Source organism: Acyrthosiphon pisum, chromosome X (genome assembly GCF_005508785.2).
Source record: "Acyrthosiphon pisum isolate AL4f chromosome X, pea_aphid_22Mar2018_4r6ur, whole genome shotgun sequence".
Taxonomy (NCBI): Eukaryota; Metazoa; Arthropoda; class Insecta; order Hemiptera; family Aphididae; genus Acyrthosiphon; species Acyrthosiphon pisum.
The window spans coordinates 38,749,652-38,755,651 of record NC_042493.1 but is presented as its reverse complement, the minus strand read 5'-3'; the positions used below and the strand labels follow the sequence as shown (position 1 = coordinate 38,755,651).

Below are 6,000 nucleotides of genomic sequence, written 5' to 3'. Positions count from 1 at the left end.
ATTTATTTTTTATCCATAGTAACTAGTAAAAAAAATTATATAATATATAACATATTAGTATATGTTTCATATTTCATGTAAAAGCTTTAGAAATTAAAAATCGTAACTTGGTGTAATTCGATGAGATACCTAGTGTAAAAGCAAATAGTCACGTCATGTTATACTCACAACTATAAGCTCCATTTATAATTTTAATAAATGAATACATAACGTATTATAATAATTGTGACAAAAAATGAATTATCTTTAAATTATTTGATTAACCATACATATTATTATTACCACAAAATTGTTAGGTTAGGTTAGGATGAATTAACGATCTCAATATTCACAAAGTGAACACGCAGACCTGACTGATTTGAGAAATACGTTTACTTATATTATACTGCTAGTAACCGTATGCAATATTATATTCTACACAGTAGGTACACACGTAAAATTTGATGGATTTGCTACTTGGAACAATTGTGTTAAACAATATTTCGGTAAATGATGTAGGTAGAAAATTTAAAAAAAAATAAACAACTCTATCGATATGTTTATAGTTTAGGTGTTGTGGCATGTTCACCGATAAAAAAACTAATAAAATTTATTAAAAATTAATACTAATACTATCAGCCTTAATATTGTTGCACTAGGTTATACTGTGTAACCGCAGAGAGACGGAAAACTTAATTTTTCAAAATACCACGGTTATTGTAGGCTGCCCCTCGGGCAGGAGTGCGTAACGACGACGGTAGCGGTGGAGTCGTCAATACGACAAAAGGCAGGTAACCTATACGGTGTATATTCAGTACGATGCAGAAAGAGGCGCGGCGATACGAAACGTATACGGCGCCGCCGCCGTCGGCCAGACGCAATCGTCGATAAAAACGGTGTGGCGACTTGCGGCGGTGGTGGTGGGAGAGGGGAAGATAACGTAGACTGAGTTTTTGTGTGTTGTTTTTCTGCGTACGTTTTGTTTTTACACGGCTAATCATAATAACAATTTAATTATTATTTGCGCCTAAATAATTTTTAAATATTCTGAGGGGAGTGGATCGTTAAAAAAAATTACACACTATAATAGCCTCGGCGTATCTATGGGTAGGCGAGGGGTGGGGAGGAGGGCGACTGATCCCCTAACAACCTACTGCACGCGAAATTCGTCACCAATGGATGTGAAACTGTAATATTACGAAACCACGAATACAAATGACAGCAATGACAACAACAACGGCAATAGTAATAATAATAATAATAATAATCGCGATCGCATATCTCGAACGTGTCGCCGGGGTGTAGTGCTTGCACGTATTTACGGTCACACGACGGTGGCAGCATCTGGCTTCAGCCGAGGGGTGTATCCACCGGGTCGGGCGGTAAAGCGGCAGGCACGTTCCGGAAATTTAATTAAATCCACGAAACCGCTTTGGCTTTGATTACGGACTGAAAATCCCCTTTCCGTGAAACGATCGTCGGCGGGGACTCGCGACGGAGCCCGACCGCGTTGGCAGCGGCGGCAGCGACCCTTGTGCGAGCGTCACGACCGCGGCGGGGTGGACTTGCGCACGACAAACGTCCCTCTCGCCCGCGCCGACAGCTTCGCCAACGCCGCGCGCGCGACACATTATGGATTTGCCCGTCCGCCCGACGAGTTGCTCCGCCGCCGCCACCGTTCGACCGTATAATAATTGATCGAACGCGCGCGCTCTCTCTCTCTCTCTCTCTCTCCATCTCTCTCCGTTTTTCGCTTCCTCTTCCTCTTTCATTCTCTCTCATTCTTTTTCACTCCGTTGTCCTCGGCCGACGGTAGGCGCGCGCACTCGCTCTCCAGACACCGTTCGTACGCTGCCCAAAATAACGAAACGCTGCAATAACGGCGAACACTGTGGTACATAGTTGTCGAATGAGTATCATTTCGTCGGTTCATTGAACGGCATTTTTCTGATTCACGATCGCCCCTGATCGCCGACTTACTCGCGATGCACCCCACGGGAGACGAACCGCCATCGGCGGTACGACGGCTAGCCCTTTGACGACCGGGTGGCTGCAACGAGCACATCGACGACGGGGCCGCCACCGCTGACCGTGTCCCGAACGACGTCAGCCGAAACGACAAAGGGTGAGTAGTAGACGCCTCTCGTCGAATGTAATTATAACGTCGGCCTGCAAGTTATTTTTATTATCCTATTCGTCATCATTATTGTGTTTTATCGACTTATCGCATGGTTGACGTAATTACGGGATAATCTAACGACGATCGTCGTATACATGTATTTGATAGATGAGTTTATAATACCAACGTAGACTTAATTTTTAAAAAAACCGCCACCGCCACCTTTCCACCCGTCAGTTCCCGACGTATACCGCTCGCGGAGTCGGGTGGCAAGGTGTCGCGGGTACCTACATTGATTTACAATTCTTTCCGCGCCCATCCCGTTCTTTTCTTTTCGTTACTCGAAACCAAAATTTAAACTATACCAATTTGTTTGTCCATATGATGTGATCGTGATGGTTATGCGGTTTTCAACAATAATAAATCGTCTGAATTACCATATAGTTACTGTCAATACTAAATAGGTAATATAATATATATATATAGAAATTTGGTAAGACATATTAGAGAAATTATAGTTCCTATCTGCCTATTAAAAATAAACGTTTTTCAATTCAAAAAAATCATTCGCTTGTTTAAATTTTTACTGACTGGTGCTAGGACGACACAAACGTTGCCACTTAAAATCATTTTTCCTATAAAATGATTTATCATCGAATTCAAATAACACATCCCTTACAATGACATGGTCAGCAATTTCTGTACAGCAGTGCGGTACCCACTTGTCCACCTTTTTATAAATTACTTTGTTATAGAAAAAAGTTGTTATTATTAGTAAACATAGAATATTATGATATTTAATCTTAACTATACCAACAAAAAAAAAACTAATAGGAAAGATGTTGTTCATACCACAAATGATTTTCAAGACATAAACATCAACCAGTCTTATGTTAGGACGTTAGGTATAAAATACATTGAATTGATAAATAGAACTATGGATTAAAATTTTAGAAAATAATACCTTGAAACAATACATTTCACCGTGAATCAAAATCAAAATCTGTTTACCTCAATTTCGTAGACTTGCATATTTTGTTCTTCTATCATACTCAAACAGTTATTAAAATTAAACATTTGAATGTTTTTTACAAATTTCCTAAAAATGTATTTGATTTTTTTTGTAATTTTAAAAATCGATATATACGCCTAATCCTACTAACAATTGAACACGCATTCTTAATGCACGTGGGTCACAAGTAACAATAAATACTAAATAAAAGCATAATATGCGGAAGTCACTTTTAATGACAGTAAGGTGAAGATGTTATACTTAACATTTAACATAGGTTAGCTGCTCGAAAAATCCAAATTGAATAAATTATGATATTATAGACTACGATTAAAATGCAAATTTTTTTGGAGGTAGTGAGCTGTTTAAATATGCTTAAATGCCTTATTAGTTATTTGAATATTAATTTTAATTCATTCACATAATAATTATGTGTTAGTTTTTGACAATTGTATTCTTTCTATATTTATGTAATTTATGGTAAATTGTTTACTTTAAATTACGATATTGTAAATAATCTCCCTTATTTTCTACAAGTTTTTTGTTTTACAAACTTTGTTTAAAACGAACTTCGTTGAATTAACATAAATGCCTTTGGTTGTTTGTTAATTATTACACTATAAAATGCACATTGTTAAATTGAATTCTAGTAGGTAATTTATGTTATAAATAAATCGGGCAACGCCAATGAAATCATTTAACTCTTTCGTTCAGCTAAGTATTGATCATACCCGTTTCGAACAAGTACTAATGCTCTATATAATGAATAATGAATATAACTTTTAAATTAAATCACAAATGCAATACGCAAAAAACCATTAGAAATATATTCAGGATTAATAAATGTAATTGGTAACAAAAAAATATTTGTGTTACATTTGGTATTGATAGTAAAAATGTCCCTAATTTCAGATTTGTTAATAATTTTGTTAATTATAAAGTCTGTCCTGTCTATAATAAATGGTGAACTAATTATTGAATAACTTCTGTGTTTAAGCATTAATTCATGTGTATAATTTATTTCTGGCAATAATGTGGATTCAAGGTAGCTCTTAATTCTTAAAGATTATTTGTTTATTTTATTTGTATATTACCTAGGTAATTATTATTTATTCTTTATTATTATGAAGTAGGTACCAACGAGTATAAACATATTTACTCAATAGTCAATGGTGGTACCTGTCACAGTTTTTTTTAAAATTGTATTTGTACATAAACTTAATTAGATTGGAACTCATCTTCCTAACTTAAGTTCGCTCACGGAAGCAAATGATTGAATTTGTCTGTTTGTTTACATTAGTTATGGAATTATATGAAATAATAACTAAACAAATAAAATGAATCATTATTACTTACATTTAACACAAAATGTGTATTTGATTAATGATATTTGAGAACGTTTTAGTTATCATCGTAACAATTTCTATTGAATTTTTTGTTTTTTTTTTTCGTGAATATAAATTATTATCATGATTAAAAATATTGTTTATATGGATATGGCTATTCGCTTGTAGTACCAGCAGTAATAATAAATAACGGTAGCAATATTTATTTTGCGTTGGATAAACAATGTAACACGTAAGCGCAAAAATCAATAGCTAAAATCCGTGTAAAACTACAAACATAATAAGTAAGTAGGAAGGTACTTGAATGAAAATTAATTAATTTTTTTTATGTGAGTGGCTTTTTTGCAATACGATTGTGGTCCGATAGTATTTATTGTTGCCACTGTGGTAGTTGGACAAAATCCCAAGCAAAAAATCTATCGGGACAAAAATCAAATATTAAATACACCCCGGTAAAAAAAAGCGCATGAAAAAAACCCACGCAAGAAATACACAATAACTGTACTATATTATCATTATATGTATTATTATAATATTTTAAAAAATACAATAAGTATGCTTCGTATACAAATAACCATTATATTATAATTTGTCACAGCTTTTACTTGGTTATAATTTCTACTCTCGTGATTAGTTAAATAATATAGGTACACAATATATTAATAAATATTCAAAAACTAAATATTATACAAAAACTGAAAACGAACATTTTCTTTTTAGACGTTGAAGAATGGTGTTATCAAGTGTACCTACACCAAACCCAATATAGGTACCATTTTTGAGAATATACCTTTAATAACATTCATTTTGTTACTCAAATATTAATAAGAATGTCGATATATTGAATGTTTTAAGTAAAGTGCAGTTTACTTAATTTATATTGTTTGGTACTATGTACATATTTTGTATCTTAATTTCGTAAATTGTTTTAAATTATAAAAAAAATTTAGTTAAAATCAAACATTTAGTTTTTAATGCTGGATGTATTTTTACGTCGATTTTTTTCTGAGTTTTCACGTAATGTTCCTACCATTTGAATTTTTAACTGATGCACGAATAAAACAAAGAACATCTCAAAAAAATGTTTATGATATAATACCTAGGTTTGAACATGAGACATAGTATAATAATAGAAGTTTTTTGAAGATCAAATTCTCTTATATTTATAATATAAAAAAGTAGTATAACAATAAAACCCCGGTGTAGGATAACTCTGTAAGAGAACCAATGCGATTGCGTTTACATTCTGGGCATGTTCGTTCGACGTGGCTGTGCGCACGCGTAGGTTACACCAAAATTCAAATGCCTACCCTCGACGCTTTCTGTAACATTAACGGGACGTCAAATCATTGACACCGGTCGGCCGCAACGAACGTGATACTTTTTTTACGTTTCTTTCCTGTGCTAACGACCAATGTTTGTTAAAACAAACGCGCTCTGATCGAATAACCTAAGGTTAGTGATTATTTATTTATCAGTTTTATGTTGAAATAAATAGGTAAACAACCAATCGTTTGGAACTATGAATAGGTATTACTTCTTAC

At 34.1% G+C, this 6,000-nt stretch overlaps 1 protein-coding gene across 5 annotated transcripts in view; it reads left to right on the top strand.

The window, feature by feature from the left end:
- The first annotated feature begins 1,646 nt into the window (after positions 1-1,646).
- LOC100165865 (teneurin-a) overlaps positions 1,647-6,000 on the top strand; it is a 43,164-nt gene continuing 38,810 nt past the window's right edge. For 4 of the 5 annotated variants that reach the window (XM_003243597.4, XM_016803371.2, XM_003243598.4 and 1 more), the window contains exon 1: positions 1,647-2,104. The gene's annotated coding sequence lies outside the window, so the exon portion shown is untranslated. Of the gene's footprint in view, positions 2,105-5,587; positions 5,912-6,000 lie in introns of those variants that run through there. The other variant, XM_016803370.2, reaches the window with a different exon arrangement.